The sequence below is a fragment of the Bufo gargarizans genome, chromosome 3 (assembly GCF_014858855.1).
Source record: "Bufo gargarizans isolate SCDJY-AF-19 chromosome 3, ASM1485885v1, whole genome shotgun sequence".
Lineage (NCBI taxonomy): Eukaryota > Metazoa > Chordata > Amphibia > Anura > Bufonidae > Bufo > Bufo gargarizans.
The window spans coordinates 474,497,714-474,520,384 of NC_058082.1; the positions used below are offsets into that span (position 1 = coordinate 474,497,714).

General features: G+C 42.1%; 1 long non-coding RNA gene across 1 annotated transcript in view; it reads right to left on the minus strand.

Annotated features, from left to right (window-relative positions):
* The window catches only part of LOC122932809, a 61,421-nt gene extending 39,262 nt beyond the window's left edge, over nt 1-22,159 (minus strand). The window contains exons 1-3 of the long non-coding RNA XR_006388345.1: nt 22,061-22,159; nt 20,709-20,853; nt 19,217-19,219 (exon numbers count right to left, since the gene is read on the minus strand). This is a non-coding gene — a long non-coding RNA (uncharacterized LOC122932809). The remainder of the gene's footprint in view (nt 1-19,216; nt 19,220-20,708; nt 20,854-22,060) is intronic.
* Between the last annotated feature and the right edge of the window lie 512 nt (nt 22,160-22,671).

Consider the following 22,671-nt stretch of genomic DNA (forward strand, 5'->3'; position numbering starts at 1 on the left):
CTGCTCCGCGTTTCTGAGAAACAATATGCAAATGTTAGTATTATACATCTACAAGTATCAGATAGGCTTAGTGTTCCTTAAATCTTGGAAGAAAAGTTAATTTGAATATTTTCCCGAAAAATCTAAAGATGTTCAAACTAGCTTTCCTACCGAAAAGAAAAATAAGCAAATATGGCAAAGCGGCTTTGGCTGTACTACAATATTCCTCATGCATATTTGTTGGTCTCTCTAATGAAAAAGAACCCCCCCCCTTTCCCCCCAAGAGTATCCCCAAAGCCACTCCTTCCTCTCAAAAGCGGTTTCTCTGCCTCTCAAAATCTCTATTGAAATGCATCACAAGAAATTCAGGATGAATTCCAAATCGATTCATTCATCTCTAATCACTTTCTTAGTAAAGCATCCAATATATACTAATGCTTGTCCCTATTCTTTCCTGTATTGATTACCTTGCCATTATCCCATTCTGATGCCTTGACTTTTCATTGGACTGTCTAGAATATCATTGATCTTTTGTTATGTTAGATACATCTGCTCCTGATCTTTTTTTTTTTTTATTAGAAAACCAAACAATTTTCCATACAGAATACATTATTATTTCTATTTTCCCAATTTTAACCCTAACCCCCCTAGTTCCCCCCCAACCTCTCTCCCCTTGTGATGGGTCTCCCATCCCCTCCATCATCAAGACAGAAAGGGGATAATGAGGAGGTAGAGGCAAGAAAACTTGAAACTTCCAATCTCCCCATACCCAAATCCATTTTTCCTCAGTATTTCTTTGTTTATATAAAATATTTTCATATCTTTTGATCTTATTAACAAGGTTTAACCATGTGTTTATACTTGGAATATTACGTAAAAACCAAGCCCGTGCAATCAAAAGTCTCGCCAAAAACATTATTTTAATCAAAAGAATCCTTTTCTATTTATTGCAAGCTACCTTGGAAAGGTGGCTCAATATCCAACATTCTACCATAAATGGGATCACCACTTTCAATTTTTGGGTAATAAAGATATTAATTGCCCCCCAGTATTCTTTTAATTCTATATAAGACCAGAACATATGTAGATGATCAGCCCCGGGTGATTCACAACGTGGACAATTAGGAGTATTTCTTAAACCACATTTATTGAGCCATACAGGTGTAATATAAATTCTATGCAAAATGTTAAATTGAACCAAAACGTAATTAAAATTATGTGACACAAAACTTAAATTCACCAATATATTATCCCTATCATCCAGTTGAATTATTAGACAATCAATTCCCCAGGTCCTTTGTCCGGGAGATCGTATATTATTAAATCATGCTTTAAGTAAACATTTCTAAAGTTGAGAAATCTTAACCATCTGTCCTGCATTCCCTATCAAATCATTCTAAGGTGTAAAAATCTCAAACAATGATTTTTCCTTTATACTAAAGAGTGCCGAACGTAGCTGAAAATACCTAAACCAAGATAAATTAAATATATTTTCTCTTTGTGCTAACTCCAAAAACTAAAGTATATCCCCATTCCTAACCACCTGTGCAATATACAAAATATTATTTTTTTGGCAGTACTGATCCCCAGCCAGTTCATCTAAGGCTTGTAAATAATAATTATGCCAAAGGGGCGTACAACAAAGGGATCCCTTTATTCCCAACTAATCTCTAATAGTAGTCCAGGACTTAGTGAATAACTTCCCAGCCACTCTATAGTCCTGTTAGAGATTAATTCATTGGCCGGATTCCAATAGAGTAAACATGTTGTCATATGGAGATCTCCTTACCAAGTTTCTGCAGAGTAGGCTTTTCTCCCATTGACAATATAGCCATAACTGTGAAGCTATAAATTAGCCCTTGAAACAGGGAAGATTAAGCCCATGGTACATGGTCTGATAAAGACCTAGCCTCAAATTTAATCCGTTTTATGTATTTCAAATAGTTTTTATTTATCAGGGCCAAATCTATCCTGGACATAGAATTTCCGGATTTGCTTACACAGGAATATGCTCTTTTCCTTTTCCCCTTCCCTAAATATCCCCATACATCCACAAACCCCGATTCCTGGCAAAAACATGCCGAAGGGGACCCTTGAGCCAAAATATAGAAATCTCCCCCCGTGGAGATCCTGTCCATCTCTGGATTAATAACACAGTTAAAGTCCCCAGTTACTATGGAAGGATATTCAGGCCACTGATCCATAAACGTTAATAAACAATTAAGTATATAAAGAGACAAGGGGGCGGGGGGTATAAATAAAGGCCAAAATACATAATCTTCCAACCAGTTTCCCATAAAGAAAAACAAATCTCCCCTGCTTATCAATAGAGGATGCCCGGCAGACAAAATCGATCCCTTTATGGATTAATACTGTCACTCCTCTGCTCCTGATCTCCTTAAAATACATATTTCCTTAGATAGCTAATAAGTGGCAGGTTGTGGTAATATCATTTACATTCTTTGCATGCACTAGGAACTCCAGCCTATTGTCCCTTAAAACCCACAGTTTCCTTAGAATGCCCCATGAAGATGGTGCCTTACAGTATACAAAGCTGGCCAGATAAGCTTGATTAAAAATCTTACAATTTTATGTCTACAGCTCATATGTAGATCTAGGTGTCTCCATGGTAACCGACTACAAACAAAACCGCATGCCCTATTCCATCTGTGTATACTGTGTATTTCTGACTTATTATATGTAAGTTATCAAGAAAAAGGGTCTGCACTGGAACTGTAGACACACTATGGTTAAAGATTTTTTTAATGAAGACTATTTTTTTAATGAAGACTATTTGCAAAGCTGACCCATTTTTTATGTTAAATCTGAAGCACTACAAACCGGCAGACATATCCTTTTAGCCCATAGGGGACCTGGCGATTTTCCATTTTTGCATGTTTTTTTTCTACCTGCCTTCCCAGAGCCATAACTTTTTATTTTTCTGTTCACATAGAGAATGAAGGCTTGTTATTCACGGGACAAGCTGTACTTTCTAATGTCACCTTTTAATACTGCATATGATATAGTGGTAAGCTGGAAAAAAAAATCCAAATGGAGTGGAATTGGAAAGAAAACACAAAACAATTCCGCCACGGTTTTATGCGGTAAAACTGACCTGTTAACTTCATTCTCTGGGTCACTACAATTACATTGATACCATATTTATATAGTTTTTCCTGTGTTTTTATTGACATATTCTAAACCTGTAACTTTTTTTATATTTGTCAAAATCATGAAACTGCGCTGCTCCGAATCAACTGGAATGGACCATCCCAAGATAGGACTTATGAAGAGCTCCAGATATTCCACAGATATAATCAATGTTACACCCGGTAAAGTGTTCAATAAAATCTCTGCTCGGGAGCAACAGGAAATCGACCTTTTTAACATTGATATGCCTGTTATTGTATTGACCTTGTGAGTATATTAAATCTGCTGGATAATTAATGGTGGCTGCAGTGCTTCACTATTTTCTGCCCCCTATCTCTGGCTAAATACAGGGAAAGCAGGAGCGGAGATTTTATTGAAAGCTTTACCGGGTGGAGCAGTGATTTACTACACCTGTGGAATATCTGGAGCAGTTTATAAGTCCCATCTCGTGATGCTCCGTTCTAGTTGATTGAGGGCAGCGTGGTTTCATGATTTAGACAAATATAAAAGTTACAGGGGTTAGAATATGGCAAAAGTGGGAAAAATATACTTAGGCAGAGTGGTCTGGGTATACCTGGTTTATAGCGATTCGTGACAAATTAATTTGTAATAAATCAAATTTCTTGGCAAACTTCAGCGATGCTGCCAAATCTAATTTTTCAAAACTTTGTTCATCTGTAGTAGGAACCCATCAGAATGAGATTGCCTTGTCCGAGCAGAAAAGCTCACACATTTTGATCAAAACGTGCAGCACGAAACTCTAATTTAGTATAGTATAGTAAATACAGAAGCTATTCAATTTAATCTATATCACACACACACTATAGGGACATTTATTATAAGTTATATGCCACTTTATGATTTAAGCCAAAAACTTTCATGGAAAATGATAAATGAGCACCATTGCGGCAAAATCTGTGAATTTTTGCCGCTGACGTTCCCGTGAAAAAGGGCGTGGGCCATCAGGGCCAACTCATTTATCATTGTCCACAAAAGTTCTTGGTGTGGAAAATGACTTAAATCCCTTGCTGGAGTAGATTTTAGTATGCCGCTCAGCTTGCTAGAGGAAGCGCCAAAGTTATGTAGAGGCCTGTTCCTCCACATAACTTTGGCACATCCACTGGCAGCGCAGAGAGACTAAGACCAGCATCTAAATTGCCGGTCTTAATAAATGTGCATACATATATATATATATATATATATAGTGCTTTTTGTGTTGGTTTCCTTTGGTATTACAGTCAAAACAGAAGTACTACCCGGTTACTGTATTTCACTGTGCTATTTTTTTCTGACAAAGAAGGGGGACAATCTTAAAAGATGCACTATAGGCAGAAAAAAGTCCTGGAAACCGACAGGAAGATTTTCCTCCGCTCTGACCACTGTTCCAAAATGTTTCACTATGGATTTGCTGGATGTTAGAGGGACATGCAGTACAACATTACAAAACATCTACATGCAGAAAATCATTCCTGTTTTCTGCAATTCTCACTGGGATGTAACACATTGGTGCTCGTTGCCTAATTTAAACACAATGATTTATTCAGTAGTGAACACAAAAACTGAAACAAATGCTATATGTATCCAAACTGACGGAAACTAATTGGATTAAGTACCATAGGTGTTACGTTGTTATAAACAGTCACCTTTTACTGTGAAATGATTAACATTCTATGGCCAGTTTAAGGCCTCATGCATATGACCGTATCCGTTTTGTGATGCATTTTATTTGCGGACCCATTGTTTTCAATCGGTCCATGGTCTGCATTTTGTGTACATAATGTCATAAGAAAATACCAACAGTGTGGAAGAGTTCCTCATTTATCCTAATCTTTAGTTAAAGGGGTTGTCTCATCTCAGACAATCTGGGCATATTGCTAGGATATGCCCCCCTTGTCTTATAGGTGCGGTTCCCACCGCTGGGACCCACACCTATATTGGGAACAGAGCCCCGCAACGTGGTGGCTTGAGGACTCCGGTCCGGCCACCACCAATCGCTCTCTCCCGCTCAGCTTTTTTCGGCGGCCCCATAGAAAACGAATGCGCATGCGCCCTCCACCACTTTCGAGGCTCCAGCACCACTTTCGGGGACCTGCACCTATCACACAATGGGGACATATCCTAGCGATATGCCACTATTGTCTGAGACGAATGAGACAACCCCCTTTGAGGAGGGTAGCTAGAACCGACAGTAATAATGAACACTACTTTCCCCCAAAATCTAAAAAATTACCATTTATCCGTGAATCCGAAGTTATCCTGAAAACTACAGTTTAGTAATTATATTATTTTTTTCACCTACAGCGACATTAGCAATTTTTTGCTTTGTTGTGGTGGCCATATATTTGCAAAAGCGATAACAGTGTAGCAATATTGAATGTAACTTAAAGGGCATATGTCAGCAGATTTGTACCTATGAAACCAGATATGGCTGTTACATGTGCGCTTGATAGCTGCAAACAACTGTGTTGGTCCCATGTTCATATGTGCCCGCATTGCTGAGATAAATGATGTTTTAATATATGCAAATGAGCCTCTAGGAGCAATGGGGGCGTTGCCGTTACACCTATAGGCACTACTCTCTCTCTCTGCAACTGCTGTGCCCTTTGCACTTTGACAAACAGGACCAGGCAGTGAAAATGTCATCATACCTGGCCCTGTTAATAAAAATGCAGGGGGCGCAGCAGTTGCAGAGAAAGCAGAGCCTCTAGGTGTGATGACAATGAACATGGTACCAACACAGATGTCTTCAGCTGCCAAGCGCACATGTAACAGGTCAGCCAGTGTCATAGGTACAAATCTGCTGACAGATGCCCTTTAACTTCTTTCCATCTGCTGGTAATTTGCTTCTTTCCAGAGAAAAGGGCAGCTGATATTTTCCAAGAAGCATATTCAAAGATACCAACCAATATGGCTGCATTTCCTGTACTGTTGTCAAACTGACCATATCTCTGTCTGCATAGTATACACAAAACGTAATCTTACTAACTTCTGATTTACTCGTTTTCCGACATTTTTTACATCCTGAGTGGAGTCCAGTTTAAATGGATTGTGTCTCTGCCTATTGCTAATCTGAAAATAAAACCCAACTTATTGTGAAGGGTGCCCTGATGTTAATACCACTGCCATATCCGGTGAGTCAAACATGCAGTACAAACACACACGTGCAGTGTAATACTTACTTTCTTCAGAAGAAATCAACAGAAGCATTAAAATAGAAGTAACAGGAGATTAGTCGCTTTGGAAAATACAGCCCATTATAACACAACAACCATTATGAATGTGAATGGCAGAATTTGCCTCCCTAGACGTGATTATCCAAGAAATCTGACATTGTTTGTAAATAACACAAAGTGAATTGAACATTTCAGACACTTTCCTCCTTCTAATGGCAATTGCTCCAATAAATAATAAATGTAACAATAGTAAAACATTTGCAGAAACTGAAAATCTAATAACAAAATCAATAACTGTACGCGGTAAAGGCATTTGTAAGTACAATGCAGGATGAAAGGGAAGAAAAAAAAACCTTCAGATCCTGTGCGCAGAACTGATGGATATTTATTTACAATGTTACTGTATTAGTCGTCCACCTTGTCCTTTTCAAATCCTTAATGGAATATATTGGTTTTTCCACCCTATGTACAACAAATAGGTTGCTTTCTGTGGCTGAGTGCTTGCAATCAATTTACACAACAGCTGATTTTTGTCTTGGTGTTGGAATACAGGCTATTCTTCCAGTTTCAATGCCAGTGCCAGTTATATGTACAGATTCTCTAACCACAAGCACATAATCCTAACCAATACAGTTTTAAACCCATGTTCTGGATTTAGAAGCCATGAATATTGATAATGTTGCATTTGCTTTGACTGACATCTCTTTAAACTGCATCTGTCAGCAGGATTAACCCTATGAAACCAGACATGATAGTCGGCTTCCCAGCACGGATTCACTTGATGTTAAACACTATATAATCTTGAAACAGAAGGCTTCATCCTGAGGGATTGTCTTTAAAACACAGTGTGATCAGACTGCTGCCGTGCAGTAGAAACGCCTAAGTGTTAAGCTGTACGGTGTTTCCTGGTGGATACTAGGGGGGTCTTTTATTATTCGGAAATTCGCCTATATCAGGCATATTTCAGGTGCAGATTGCGGTGCAACGGTTAGATGCGCTGCAATCAGCAACTTTTCTCCGCTCACGTCAGGTCTAAAAAAGTGGGCGTGGGTGGGGAAGAGGACGAGCCGGCAGGCTCATTTCATTTATCATTTTCTATGCCTGTTTTAGGAGTATAGAAAATGGTCCTAATGTAAGCCAGCTAGGAAACTGGCTTATATTTAGACTGCGCTGGATGCGCCAAAGTTATGTAGAGGCCAATGCCTCTTCATGACTGTGGCGGATCCACCACCAGCTGTAAGGGATATTAGGAAAGGTGTCTAAAATGCAGATCTTAATAAATGACCCCCTCCTGCTGGATGAAGAAATCTATGTGTTAATGCCTGACTGGGCTGCCCCAGCTGATCCGCTGTGAGGGATATTAAGGTTTAAGTTCACCAAGGGTGTACCTTAGCTCCTCCACCAAGTGGCTAGGACCTGCCCTCCATACATTTAACCCTAATTTTCATATTTTTAATCTAATTTTTCCTAAATGCCACAACAGAATGGGCAAAAATGCTATGGTTGATCCTGCTGACAGATGCCCTTTAAGTCATGAGAGGGCAAAGCAAGTAATGCAGTGCTTGGACATGACCCAAACAAATAACCCCCCAAAAAAATGTGTCTTTGAGCAAACCATTTTTATATTTTTTTGCATTCCAAAATATTTAAAGTCTATGTACACCTTTGGGGGCAATTTATTATTGCATTATACTTATTTTGAGCAAAATATTTTTTTTAAATTGGTCTTTATTAATAATATGGAATGCTTTTTTCTGAACAGAGCTGACATGCTCTACTAGCTGCCTGTGGATTTTTTGTCCTTTCCGTCATCTGAGGAGCAGACTGACTCCTTATCTCTGCTCTCTGACATTATAAACACTCATTAAAGCTCAATCCTTATCTTACTGATAGATAAGAATGTGGCTTAAATAAGTATTTATGACTTCTCAGTAGTTTAGAAATAAGGGTAATTAGATGACCAGCACAAAGTGAAAGTACCATTCACACAGTTAGAAAAACATTTAACCCTTTGTGACGGAACAGCTCAATATTTTTAATAAAGGCCAATTAAAAATGCCCCCTTTTTCAACAAAACAAATATCTTTTTTGCTGTTGAACATATTGCATGTGCTTTAAAGAAGTTGTCAGCTGCAGGGGATAGTTACCGGATTCCCCCCCCCCCCCCCCCCCCCCCGAAAAGTGGGGGATAAATGGCAGAGCATCTTACGGTGCAAATACTAATGTGCGTTTTCAATATAAAAGCGGTTATTAGTACGCAGGAGCCGTGGGGAGCGGTGGGTGTTGCCCTGCTAGCGCTGGCTGCACTCACTAATTATTTTCTGGGTGCCACACTGCACATATTCTGACTGCCTACAGAGTCAGGACATAGTGCACATTGTGCGATGTCAGGTCATGAAGTGCGGCTCAGACTGGAAACAGACCAGGGGGCGTTGAGTGCAGAACAGACCGCCAGATCTGCCGTTGCAGATCATTCATACCCATTCAGTTTGCATTGTCAGCAGCACATCCTGTTTACATAGAGAGATGTGCTGCCAAACAGCAAGCACTTTAATGCCCATATAAAATATTAATTTGGCCTACAACCAGATGATTACTGCCCTGTTTACACTTATGAACGTTTCTTTGGCCGGGCATCTACCCCTGTAAAAGGGACAGGGCTTGTTCACACGACCGTGCCGTGTTTTGCGGCCTGCAAATTGCGGATCCGCAAAACACGGGTGTTACCCGTGTGCCTTCCATAATTTACGCAATGGAAGGGGCGGCCCATTATAGAAATGCCTATTCTTGTCCGCAAAACAGACAAGAATGGGACATGACTTATAATTTTTGCGGGGCCACGGAACAGAGCAATCGATGCGGATAGGACACGGAGTCTCGGATGCGGAACTAAACCACGGTCGTGTGAATGAGCCCTTAGAGTGTTAATATCCTGCCTTATTTAGGCCTCCTGCAGTACAACAGAACTGTCAATAAGACCTGCCTTTTGCCCTTATTCTCTCATGGCAAATTAGGTACAGAAAACAAGAAGCGTCTGTCTGTTGTGACTCCTCTAGTGGCATGAAAATTTTGGAATATTACAAACAATTTTTATGTCCACAGTAAAATAAAAATAATATTTAACCAATAATGACATGCCATTTTCTACTGACACATGCCCTATGTTATTGTCATGGCTTTGAGGTAGTTTGCTGTGACACTTTCGCCGTGCATGCTGGTTGTCGTATTGCATGCGTGTGTGCTTTTCCTTTAAGGCTGTTGCCCATCCTTTTTGATGTGCAGAGGGTTAAGGTGTGAGCAAAGTGGAGCTGGGTGTGGTCTCAGGTCTCTTCATATACTGTTGCTGTGAGAATGAGATCATTGTTATGTCTGCCTTTGTATGAGAAGGAGCTTGCTCCTTTCTTGGATGCTATCTGTGGGCCATCCTAGTTTGACATCAATGTCATCTGCGATGTCATCACCTTGTCTTCCCTTTGTTTCTATTCCTTTACCTATCCTCATTTTGTTGTTTTGAGTATGGTGTGTGATGTACAGGGTGTTTGTTGTATGTCATTTGGTGTTCCATGTCTGGTCTATTTGGTGTTTGTAGTCCAGCATGGTTGTTTGACATTTCCACTGTTTGTCTGTACCTCCGGAAGGGGGTCCCTGGGGTTCCCCGGAGGGGGAACTACAACTCAGTTAAGCAGCGCAGTCTGGGTCCGCCATGCATCTTGCCGCATGGTGGTCCAGGCAGTTACTACTACTCCTGTGGTTGGTGTTGGTACTGAATCCAGATTTGTGTTTGGGCTTCAGTGCTTTTCACAGGATCCAGTGGTTGTGGTGTGGACGACTCTTTCCTTTTAGTTGTTGTGGGCAGGTAAGGCTACTTTCACACTTGCGTTCGGGGTTCCGCTTGTGAGTTCCGTTTGAAGGCTCTCACAAGTGGCCCCGAACGGATCCGTACAGAACCAATGCATTCTGAGTGGATGCGGATCCGCTCAGAATGCCTCAGTTTGGCACCGTTTGGCCTCCGTTGCGCTCAGCAGGCAGACACCCGAACGCAGCTTGCAGCGTTCGGGTGTCCGCCTGGCCGTGCGGAGCCAAACGGATCCGTCCAGACTTACAATGCAAGTCAATGGGGACGGATCCGTTTGACGTTGACACAATATGGTGCAATTGCAAACGGATCCGTCCCCCATTGACTTTCAATGTAAAGTCAGGAGTCCCTATTAATATACCATCAGATCGGAGTTTTCTCCAATCCGATGGTATATTTTAACTTGAAGCGTCAAGTTAGAATTTACTGAGAACTGTGTAATAACTGCCCCCCTGCTGCCTGGCAGCACCTGATCTCTTACAGGGGGCTGTGAGCAGCACAATTAACCCCTCAGGTGCCGCACCTGAGGGGTTAATTGTGCGTATCATAGCCCCCTGTAAGAGATCAGGTGCTGCCAGGCAGCAGGGGCCAGACCCCCCTCCCTCCCCAGTTTTAAATTCATTGGTGGCCAGTGCAGCCCCCCCTCCCTAGTATTATATTCATTGGTGGCCAGTGCGGCCCCCTCCCTCCCCAGTATTATATTCATTGGTGGCCAGTGCGGCCCCCCTCCCTCCCCAGTTTTATATTTATTGGTGGCCAGTGCGGCCCCACTCCCTCCCTCCCCAGTATTATATTCATTGGTGGCCAGTGCGGCCCCCCTCCCTCCTTCCCCAGTATTATATTCATTGGTGGCCAGTGCGGCCTCCCCTCTCCCCCCCCTAAAAAAAATCACCCCCCCCCCCCCCATTGGTGACAGCGGAGAGTTACGATCGGAGTCCCAGTTTAATCGCTGGGGCTCCGATCGGTTACCATGGCAGCCATGGTTACTTATCAATTTTAGAAGCATTATACTTACCTGCGATGTCTGTGACCGGCCGGGCGCTCCTCCTACTGGTAAGTGAAAGGTCTGTGCGGTGCATTGCTTATAGCACAGACCTTTCACTTACCAGTAGGAGGAGCGCCCGGTCGGTCACAGACATCGCAGGTAAGTATAATGCTTCTAATAAAATTGCTAAGTAACCATGGCAGCCAGAACTGCAGTAGCATCTTGGCTGCCATGGTAACCGATCGGAGCCCCAGCGATTAAACTGGGAATCCGATCGGAACTCTCCGCTGCCACCAATGATGAGGGGGGGGGGGGTGATTTTAATTAGGGGGGGGGGGAAGAGGGGACGCCGCACTTGCCACCAATGAATATAATACAGGGGAGGGAGGGGGGGCCGCACTGGCCACCAATGAATATAATACTGGGGAGGGAGGGGGGGGCCGCACTGGCTACCAATGAATATATTACTGGGGAGGGAGGGGGGGGCCGCACTGGCCACCAATGAATATAATACTGGGGAGGGAAGGGGGCCACACTAGACACCAATGAATATAATACTGGGGAGGGAGGGGGGCCGCACTGGCCACCAATGAATATAATACTGGTAAGGGAGGGAGGGGGGCCACACTGGACACCAATGAATATAATACTGGGGAGGGAGGGGGGCCGCACTGGCCACCAATGTATTTAATACATGGGAGGGAGGGGGGTCTGGCCCCTGCTGCCTGGCAGCACCTGAGGGGTTAATTGTGCGGATCACAGCCCCCTGTAAGTGATCGGGTGCTGCCAGGCAGCAGGGGGCAGTCATGTACACATTTCTTAGTATATTCTAACTTGAAGCGTCCCCATCACTATGGGAACGCCTCTGTGTTAGAATATACTGTCGGATCTGAGTTTTTTTTACGAAGTATAAAATCAGATCTGAAAAAAACAGTTATACAGACGGATCCGTTCTGAACGGATACCATTGTTTGCATTATAGGAGCGGATCCGTCTGTGCAGACACCAGACGGATCCGCTCCGAACGCAAGTGTGAAAGTAGCCTTAGTGACGTTGTGGTCCTGTGGTCTGCTGTCATTCTGCCACAGGACACTTACCTGTCGAGTTTGTCCTCTGCTTACTGTCTGCTCCTCTCCTTGATGTTAGGCCTACAGAGACTCCTGCTCTTCCGTGTTTTAGAAGGACAGGTCATCTCTGGCCCTGACCTAACTACCAGGGATCATTAGGGTCAGAAGGTCCCAGGTTACGGAGTATGAGCCCCCCTACCATTGAGCCCGGCTCATACAGTTAGGAGGTCAGGCATAGGATGAGGGTGGCATTAGGAGGTGACCTGCTTCCCTTATCCCGGTATACAGGCCTAGTGGCATATCCCACCTACCCGTCATTGTACGGTGGGGAGTTTCCCCCACTCCCCCCTGTGACAGTATGTCAAACTAAGGTCGTTTTTTTTTAAGGTCCTCGGTTTTTTTGCCTTCAGAAGAGGGTGCAGCATGTATCGCCATCCGTTCAGGCGTACATGCTTGTCCTCCGGAGGGAGGGCGAAAGGGGTATTAACTGGTGGTTGCCATGGTTATGAACTGTTGCTTGTGTTGATGCGTCCCCTCATCCAGTTTTCAGTGGTTCCTATATCTGGTGGTGTTGCTGGCAGCATTCCTTTCGTGTACTGGCTGTGTGCTGGTTGGGGAATGCTTTCTGGCAGAGATCTGGAGTGGGAACTGTTTCTGAGTTGGACGCTGTGTACAGTACGATTTATCCTGACTGGTGGCTGGTGGCAGTTTTGGAGGGACGTGCTGACACTGATTCATACATTTTTTTCCCCCTTTATGTTTTTTTGGGGGGGGGGGGGGGGGCTTTGAGGTGAGGGAGTGTCACGGCTTGGAGGTAGATTGTCGTGACACTTTCGCCGCGCACGCTGGTTGCCGCATCGCATGCGTGTGTGCTTTCCCTTTAAGCCTGTTACCCTTCCTTTCTGGTGTGCACGGGGTTAAGGTGTGAGCAAGGTGGAGCTGGGTGTGGTCTCAGGACTCTTCATATACTGTTGCTGTGAGACAGAGATCATTGTTATGTCTGCCTTTGTATGAGAAGGAGCTTGCTCCTTTCTTGGATGCTATCGGTGGGCCATCCTAGTTTGACATTGATGTCATCTGCAATGTCATTACCATGTCTTCCCTTTGTTTCTATTTCTTTACCTATCCTCACTTGTTATTTTGAGTATGGTGTGTGATGTCTGGTCTATTTGGTGTTTGTAGTCCAGCATGTTTGTTTGACATTTCCACTGTTTGTCTGTACCTCCGGAAGGGGGTCCCTGGGGTTCCCCAGAGGGGGAACTACAACTCAGTTAAGCAGTGCTGTCTGGGTCCGTCATGCATCTTGCCGCATGGTGGTCCAGGCAGTTACTACTACTCCTGTGTTTGGTGTTGGTACTGAGTCCAAAGTTGTGTGTTTGGGCTTCAGTGCTTTTCACAAGATCCAGTGGTTGTGGTGCGGACAACTCGTTCCTTTTAGTTGTTGTGGGCAGGTAAGTGACGTTGTGGTCCTGTGGTCTGTTGTCATTCTGCCACAGGACACTTACTCGAGTTTGTCCTCTGCTCCTCTCCTTGATGTTAGGCCTGCAGAGACTCCTGCTCTTCCGTGTTTTAGAAAGACAGGTCATCTCTGGCCCTGACCTTACTACCAGGGATTGTTAGGGTCAGAAGGTCCCAAGTTACGGAGTATGAGCCCCCCTACAATTGAGGCCGGCTCATACAGTTAGGAGGTCAGGGATAGGATGAGGGTGGCGTTAGGAGGTGACCTGCTTCCGGTATCCAGGCCTAGTGGCATATCCCGCATACCCCACATTGTACGGTGGGGGGTTTCCCCCACTCCCCACCGTGACAGTTATACACTGGTGTTTGTCTGTTTCACAAGTCCTAGAAGTAGATAAAGATAACCAAATCAAACAAATAAGTTAAAAAAAATACTAGACCTGGTTATTTTTTAAAAAGGAAATGGATCCAATACCACATTTCTGTGGTATGTGAACCTTTGCTTTCAGTATCTGGTGTGACTCCATTGTGCAGCAATAACTGCAACAAATTGTTGACTAGTCCTGCACATCAGCTTGGAGGAATTTTAGCCCATTCCTCTTTACAAAAAAGCTTAAATGGGTATTCCAGTTTTTTTAAGTTTTCCCCTATCCAGAGGATAAGGGATAACTATTGAACTGGTGAAGGTCGTACCACTGGTACCCCCACAGTTAACCAGAATGGGTATCCCTGTACCTTCTACAGCCCCCATCAAAAGAATGGCTTGCGGCCACTCCATTCATTTCTATGGGAATTCCGGAGATGGCGAGGGCTGTACTTAGCATTTTCCAGAACTCTTATAGAAATGAATGTGTGACCGGCTGCTCTCTTCATTCCTGGGGGGCAGCAGGGAGTACAGGGCCCATGTTCTCGTGATCCCAGCAGTAGGACCCACACTGATCAAATAGTTATCCCCTATCCTGTGAATAGTGGATAACTTGAAACAACTGGAACACTTCTTTAAGCTCTGCTACACTATGTTGGTGGGTTTTCTCCCATGAACTACACACTTCAGGTCCTTTCACAACATTCCTAGTGGATTAAAGTCAGAGCTTTGACTTGGCTTTTTCAAAACGTTATCCTTCCTTAACCAGTCTTTGGTAGAAGGACTTTTGTGCTTAAAGTTGCTGTCTTGCTGCATGATCCACATGGCCTTGAGATTCAGCTCACAGACAGATGTTCTGCCATTTTCCTTTAAAATTTGCTGGTATAATTCAGAATCCATTTTTCCATCAATAAAGGCAAGCCAGCCTGGCCCAGATGCAGCAAAATGGGCACCAACCATGATACTACCACCACTGTGTTTCACAGATGGGATGCTGTTTTTATGCTGGAATGCAGTGTTTTCCTTTCTCCAAACATAATGCTTCTCATTTAAACCAAAAAGTTATATTTTGGTCTCATCCATCCATAAAACATTGTCCCAATAGTCTTCTGGCTTCTCCAGGAGATCTTTAGCAAACTGCAGATGGGCAGCAATGTTCTTTTTGGAGAGAAGTGGCTTTCTTTTTGAAATCCTGCCATACACATTGGACTCATGAACATTTACATTAGCTAATGTAAAAAAGGCGTTTAGTTGCTTAAAGGTTACTTTGGGTTCCTTTGTGACCTAACGGATGATTACACGCCTTGTTCTTGGCGTGATCCTTGTTGGTTGACCACTCCCAGTGAGGGTAATAATGGTCTTGAATTTCCTCCATTTGTACACAATCTGTCTGACTGTGACAGACCTGGCTGAGTCCAAACTTGTCAGATATGGTTTCATAAGCTTTTCCAGCAGGATGAGCATCAGTAACTCTTCTTCTGAGGTCCTCAGAAATCTTCTTTGTTCATTTCATGATACACTTCCACAAATCTATGTTGTTAAGATCGGCTTTGATTGTTCTCTGTTATTTTAATAAAACAGGTCACCCACTCACACCTGATTGTCATCCTACTGATTGAAAACACCTGACTGTAATTTCACTGTCAAATTATCTGCTGATCCTAAAGGTTCACACACATTTGCCACCTACTGACATGTGACACTGGATAATTTTCCTCAAAAATTAATGACCAAGTCTAATATTTTTGATTCATTTGTTTGATTTGTTTGCCTTGTGTGAAAATCTGATGCAGTTTTAGATCACATGTAGGCAGAAATATAATACATTTTAAAGAGTTTGCAAACTTTCAAGCACCACTGTAAGATATATAATTCCTATTATATATCGTTATATTGATTTAAGTCTAATTTTTGTGATACAGAGCTGCAAATCCCCTGTATAGGCAAACTTTTGTCTGCCTGTGGCATAATACAGTATGCCATCAGCACCTAAGCTACCTTTAGTGGTGTTTGCAGGCAGCCAACATTTTATGAAATAAATCTCTAAGGAGGGGATTTTGAGCTCTGTATAACAAACATGGAGCCCCAAATACCATAAAGTATATTAAAAAACGTATGCGCACACAGTGTGGGAATGAAAAATGCCATGGTTCCAAAAAAAGATCAATACTCACTTTAAAACTGTAAACATTGGGGGTCATTTACTATGCTGGGGGTCATTTACTATGCTGCAGATAGCAGCACAACGGTTATCTGCGCTGCTATCTGCGACTTTGCCCCACTGACGCCAGGTCTAAAATTATGGGTGTGGCGTGAAATGGGCCAGGAGGCCTGTCTCATTCACCACTGTATATGCCTGTTTTAGGCGTCGAAAAAGGTCTAAATGTAAGACAGCTAGGAAGCTGTCTTACACATAGAACTGGCACTGGATGCGCCAAAGTTATTGCGTCTCTTCATAACTTCGGCTGATACACCGCCAGTTTAGGGCATCTAAAATGCCGGTCTTAATAAATGTGCCCCTTTGTGTACAATAGTTTACATGCAGTATCACGGCAGGAGAGGGTAACACAGACCGGCCGGACGACTAAAATTGCGGTGCTGGAGTGGCTGGGCATTTTAAAGGGTTATCCCATGAAAACTATTATTATGTAATGAATAGGACATTTCAATTGAACTATTATTGCAATATACATGTATTAAATTTTTTTATTTTTATGTACATTTTCTTCTTTAGTAGGGAATCTTCTGTTTATTCTTCTGGTCCACGTTCTCCTGCATTCAGAGTTGGTCTAACACACTCACAAACTTTCCTGCTCCCTTCCCCTACCGTCAGTGCTGGTGTAAAGATCTCATAGAGAAGCAGGTGAAACGGTCCAGACACCTTTCATTCATTCATCTTTACTTCTAAAATCACAGAAGTATAACGGAAAAATGGTGCAGGTGCAAGATTGACAGTGCCAGGCAAGATATTTGCAGTATCAATCATGGGGAAGTTTGTGGAACAGCAGAGAAGGACTATTTTCTATGCAGGGGAAGAAAGGGTTAAGAAGAGTTAATTGCAATACTTCCTGGAGATGCAGGTGCTTGATTGTCTCATGTTAGAAGAAAGTCCTCCAGATGACTGATACCATTTTTAAATTTGTGGGATAACCACTTAAGAAGTGAGTAGTACTTATTTTGTCATTTCTGCCTTCTTCTCCATGATATTCTAATGTATCTGACAGCCATATAACCAATAAAGGGATCATACCTAACATTATGTTTCCATGATACATTGAGATATCTTTCTTAAAAAATAATGTGCATTGAAGATCTTTTAGTATAAGCTACTCAGATTCTGCACACTAGAGTACAGACTGCAGAAAACTGCATAGGAAAGCATCCCAGCAATGCTATTAATTTTGAGCCCTGGGCACTCTGACTTTCCGTAAGTCTAAAAGAATTGATATTACACATTTCTGATTATCTCATGAAACAAACAGTATTCAGCTGCTAATAATACAAAGCTTGCAAAAATCTTACTTTTGTACTGGAACATAGATTAGTATGTGAGATCTATCAAGAGCAGTGGATGTTTTTTTCTATTTTGTGTTAAAATAAAAATAAAAACTCAGGGAGAGCCCTCATTTATAAGTAAAGAGATTATATCATAGTTTTGGGGAAACTATAAAGTTTGATGTTACCCAAGTTTCAGACCAAAAGAAAATGCTTCCATCTATTCCTGACATTAAATATCAGTGTTTAAATAGACAGCAAAGAAACTAGACAGCTTCCTTCCTTGGATCCTACTTGAATCTTCTCACAACAATATTGGCCTGGATGAAAGTGAAAGTATTCACCCCCTTTTTTTGCAAAATCTGTTACATTACAACCTGGATTTACAATGGTTTTTAATTTTGTTTTTATGTAATAGACCTAACAAAATACGGTAGTCCAAATTGTTACAGTGGAATGAAATAATACCTTGTTTAACCCTTAGGATACCAGAGGTTTTTCCGTTTTAATTTTTCTTCCCTATCTTCCTTGAGCCATAACTTTTTTATTTTTCCATTCACATATCCATATATGGGCTTAATTTTTGTGGGACTAGTTGTACTTTCCAATGCCACCATTTAATATGGCATACAATGTAGTGGTAATTGGGAAAAAAAATGCAATTCCTCCACCATTTTACGGGTTTTGTTCTTATGGCATTCCCTTTCTGAAAAAACGGACCTATGCCCTTCATTCTCTGGGTCAGTAAGATTACAAAGAAACCAGATATGTGTAGGGGTTTTATGTCTAAACAAGTGTACAAATAAATAAAAACTTTTTTTACATCACCATATTCTGACACCCATAACTTTTTTTAGTTATATCTACTGAGAAGTGTGGGGGCTCATTTTTTGCAGGACGATCCATAGTTTTTATTGATACCATTTTGGAGTGTGTGTGACTTTTTGATCACATTTTATTACTTTTTGGGGTAAGAAGTAATGAAAAAATGGCGAATTGGCCATTTTGACCCTTTTTTCCGTTACACCATTAGCTGTATTGGAAAATTATTTTTATATTTTAAAATGTACAGTTGTTTTCAGACGTGGTGATGCACATGATGTTTATATCTTTTGTTTTTTAGGTATTTATTTTTTTTATTCTACGGAAAGGGGGTGATTTTAACTTTTATATTTTTTTTAAAAAATTATACATTTTTTAACTGTTTTTTTTTACTTTTTGGGGGGGGGTTTAGATCGTGTTTGAGGCTACAAAACTCTGTATTTTTTTGAAAATTCTGTATCATTAGGTTTATTGTATATCCATATTGGTACAGAATTGCTCATTTCATATGTTGGCCTGCCACATGCTGGACAAAATAAGAATTGCAGCTTCAATACCCTGGTTCTCTTCAGAGAGACCCAGCGTATTGAAATAAATTGGCCGCAGACGATGCCTGCAAGAAGCGCTTCCAGGTTTTTCACCCTTTAGATGCCGTGATTACACTTGATCACGGCATCTAAAGGCTTTAATGATCGCAATCGGCATTATTGCTGGTTGCGGTCATTAGCGGCAGGTCTCTGTTTAAAACAGCGGAGACCCGCCGGCCATGGCGCCTGCTGCCACAAGTGGGCTCCATGTCTGCCCACCGTTGGTGTATATGTATTCACCTCCTTTGCTACAAGGCCCTGAGTTTAAGAGTTTGGCCACTTTCTGGTTACTGTTGTCCACTGACTATATGACATTTACTAATATACCATAGCGTTTGTTGAAATTCTGCACCATTTTCTATATTTCATAAGGTATGCCACTTGTTTGCAAAATCATTTGTGCTGTCCACACAAAGATCCTGTCCATAAAATGAAGGGTCATATGACCAGGCAAATCACCTCCATGTGATGCCTACTCCTTTGAAATACACTGCACCTGTCAACTGTACTTGCACTGTTGGGAGTTTAGTGCAGGTTCAGCGTGTTTGAATGGAGGAAGCTGAGTGATGTATCTGGTCAAAGGACCCTCCATCAGCAGCATCTTATCGACATGACCTCTATGCGGACAGCACAGAAGATTTGTCTAACAAGAGAGGCATGGTTTATGAAATATAACATATCACACAGAATATGAACAAAGGCTATATCAGTAAGTGCCATATAGTCATCTTATATACACATTGGTCAACAGTATCCAGAAAGTGCATCGGGCAAGGAGGGCATTAATCACATGTGATATATAGTTTCGCCATCTTCTGGACCCCAACTTGTTTACCATGGACATGGTCACATATGCAACAGAAGCCAATGACTGGCATCAGCACTGACATTTCCCCAAGACACACGTCACTGGCTGAAAGTAAACTAACCAGGGACCAGAAGCTGGAGGAGGTCTGGAGCAGCGAAAAGCAGGTAAGTACAAAGTACAAATCTTTCATTAGGTGGTCTTCCGTAAGGCCCCACTGTCTGGAGTATATGGCTTATTGCGGTCCAATGCGAGATGAAAAACACTAGGGGCCAAAAGTAAACACTTCATAATTCCTGGAAAACCCCTTTAGAGAGTCCATTCACGCGTCCGCATAACGGGTCCGCAGCCGTTCCGCAATTTTGCAGAACGGGTGCGGACCCATTCATTTCAGTGTCCGGATCCGTACTTCCGTTCCGCACAATAAAATAGAGCATGTCCTATCGTCCACAGCCATGGACAAGAATAGGCATTTCTATCATAGTGCCGGCCATGTGCGGTCCGCAAAAAAAAAAAATTCTGCAGCGTTTTCCACTGCAGAATCAATTTTCTATTAAAATGAATGGAGAGATTCATATACAGGAAATCTGCAACGAAATCTGCACCATAATTCAAACCATGCTCGCTCAGCTCTGTTCGGAAGTGAATGGAGAGCACGCTGTGTATATGCAGTGCTCTCTCCTTCACTTTGAGGGCTTTGTTCTAGAGATACTTGCAGGGTCCCAGAGGTGGTAACCACATTGGTGGCATAGGCTAGAGATATGCCACCAATCACTGAGATGGGCCAACTCTGTTAGGATTTAGGGGGAGATACTGTTTAATGCGGAATAAAGAATAGGGTGAACACAAGAAAAGTAAGAGAAGATACATGGATTATGCAGCAGATATATATAGTAATGGGTTATTCTACAAGTTGGCTATCTGGAGTCAATGTCTAATATGGTCAATACACATATGTATAGCTTACCTGGGAGATAGCTTGCCGCCATTCTGTATGTATGTAGATAGCTTTCCAGAGGCAGCCAACATTAGCCCAAGATAAGGAGGAGAAGGTTTCATAGGTCTGGATGAGAATTCTGGATGAAACTGCACGCCAACAAAGTATGGATGATCTGCAAACAGAAGAAATAGAATACACTGTATAGCACAAGATTGTGAATGACGAATGATAACAGCGCTCTACAGACATTAGCCCTACAGACATTGAACATACAGAAGAGGCTGTGTCCATACTCGAACACTGCTCCTTTAAAACTCGTCCTCACTTTGGTCGTGCAGTGATGAGGAATAGTTCATTCTGGAGATCTAGTGGATATGTGATGAATGCCAATTGTGGGTAAACCCTAATGTATTTTGAAGAGTAAAGCCAGAATTACACTGCTTGCACCGAAGTAACTGTAGAAGTAGCACAATCCGCCATGGCAGAGCCCCTAATCCATGACATTCATATGTTTCAATAGGGTCTATTTAAAGGATAACTGTCATATTATTATAATTTTTTTTTTTGCTAAAGTGTAGGGCAAGTGATAGGTAACAATTTTGCAATAGACTTTCTTTAGCCAAAACGTTTATTTTTGGTAGAAAACTGGGGCTGAAATGGCCCTTAGCAGCACTCTTCAAAAGAGCATTGCTAAGGGCCATCCGTCTCCTATTAGAAAAGGGGAGACGGGCTGTGCAGACGCTGTGCTTCTGCCTCCCATGCTTCCCTGGGAGCCAGAAGGCTGGGCACAGGAGTCTTAGGAGTTAAAATTACATTTATATTCCCCCTTTCTATGCAATCTAATGCTCCGTTACATTCACTGACCTGCGATCGCTGTGATAATAATTCATGAAGCAGCCGCCGGCTCACTGCGCACAGTGCTTCTACTTCCAGCGGCTGGTTCATGAATTATTATCACAGCGATCGCAGGTCCCTGAATGTAACGGAGCATTAGACTGCATAGAAAGGGGGAATATAAAGGTAATTTTAACTCCTAAGACTCCTGTGCCCACGGAAGCACGGGAGGCAGAAGCACAGCGTCTGCACAGCTCATCTTCCCTTTTCTAATAGACGGATGGCCCTTAGCAACGCTCATTTGAAGAGTGCTGCTAAGGGCCATTTCAGCCCCAGTTTTCCACCAAAAATAAATGTTTTGGCTAAATAAGGTCTATTGCAAAATTGTTACCTATCACTTGCCCTACACTTTAGCAAAAAAAACAAAGAAATATGACAGTTATCCTTTAACAAGCCAAGCACCTAAGTGACAAATGGCATATATAGAAGTCATATTCTGTTATTTCAAACAACTTCACTTTAAATGAAAAAAACTAGCTCATAACCTTCAAGCTCAATGATCTCCATCCTCTGTCCCTCAGTGTCATGTCCAACAAACTTTAGACCTTTTTCTTCAAACTGTGGAATAAGTTCTGGATTCACCTGTGTAGAATTAGAAAGAGAAAGACTTTAAAGGGGTTATGCCAATAATGATGTAAAAAAATACAAATCACACAGTACATGACAATCTCTTTCTAACAAAGCTAGAACCAGACCTGTACCTCACATGGATCCAGAGATCTCCCTATACATTGCTCCAATTGTTCTGAAAGGTTTATATCCAACTGGCAGCTCAAGGAGCATGTCCTTTCTCAGTAAGTGTGTCCCTTTTCAGGGGGTGTGTCCTTTCTCGGAGGGTGTGTCTTTTCTGCTGTAGCTCTCTCCCTGTAACTGACACAGCTTCTAACAGAAGATAGAGCTGGTGGCAGTTGAACATTTAAACTGAGTAGTGTGTTGGATGTTGAAATTAAGAAAAGAACCAACAGCAGGTGGCGCTATACAGATACATTTTATTGAATAACTCAGGAGCTAGACTACCTTTTTTTTATTACATGCAATTACAAAAGTATTCAGATCCAGCTGCTGGGTTAAAGAATTTTGAATATTTCTCTGACAT